A 1,364-nucleotide genomic window follows, 5' to 3' on the forward strand; every position below is an offset into this window, starting at 1 on the left:
AAGGTTTCCAGTATTTTAAAACAATAAAAATTTGATTAAGACAATAATTTTGTAAAACATACCGAATGAACTTTCATAGAACTACTTCTAGTTTTTCTCTATAAAAATAGTGAAAATACATGTATACTATCAAGAGTACAGCCATCATGTACTCTTGATACTATGCAAAACATACAAAAGGAGGTCTTTGAATTCTTTAAAATAGCATTAATTAAATCAACATTATGTATACAGTGTATTGTACAAAACATACCGGATTAAAGCCTTTAGTCTTTTAAAACAATTTAAAACCAATAGATTAACATTACAAAAACACTAATTTAAAGCTTTGCTTAGCAACAATTAAAAAAATTAAATACATGTATGTGTATTGGGCAAAAATTCCCAAAATCCTGATCACTTACTGAGTCAGAATAGATAATACATAGACCACTAATTAATATTTTTCAGGATAAAATTTTATAAATGAATCTAATCCATAGCTCCTGCACTAATTGCTTGCAATCACAAAAGTAACTGATATGAATTTAGCTTCTGGCAATGCTTAATGATTGCTATTGCAAGTTTAAAACAAACAAATTAGACATCAACTTTTTGTAAATTTAGCTTGTCCTATCCCATAATATTAGAATAGTTATTTGTTTTACTGCAGAATCTTGCATTAAAACAACATAGCTGCTTTAAAACTTACGCATGGTGATATGCTTGATTTCTTAGTAGACTACAAATGAATAAAACCGATAAATAATAATTATTTTTGTGTATACTTTTTACCGATTGATCAGCAAAATTATCATCAGCATCATCCTAAAGCAACAAATCATATATAATTTGAAAAAATTAAAGCTCTTATCTCGGCTCTCATAGAGATAGGAACAGGGGTAGGAGGGGCTAAAATTTTGGTTAGCATGTGTACGACCTGCATAGGCTTGATTATATATTGCAATTAAGTTGCAGTGTTTTAGCCTTTTAGAGCTATATGAAAACCAGACTTTAAGCACCTCAACTTTAACATATTCAATGGGTCATATTATTAATGCATTAATCAAGTCCCTTTAACTTTCAACTCATTCCTACCCCTATGGCAACTAGCTTGCACCCCATGATTTGCAAAAATTAAGTGTAAAAAATCTAACTTAACTAATTGTGTTTGAAATTAGCCTGGACCCATCCCAGACTATTATGGTATATCTATAGAAATTTCTGAGTGTACATAAATCCTAATACTTACTTCTTTTATTGCAGAATCACACTAAATTATTTTATGATACTCAAGTTGCTGCTTAACTTACTACTAGTTCAAGTGATTTTGATTTTATCTTGAATTTCCTCTTGGATTCATTAAGAAGCTACAAAATAACAGC

The sequence above is a fragment of the Amphimedon queenslandica genome, unplaced genomic scaffold (assembly GCF_000090795.2).
Source record: "Amphimedon queenslandica unplaced genomic scaffold, v1.1 AMPQUscaffold_10712, whole genome shotgun sequence".
Lineage (NCBI taxonomy): Eukaryota > Metazoa > Porifera > Demospongiae > Haplosclerida > Niphatidae > Amphimedon > Amphimedon queenslandica.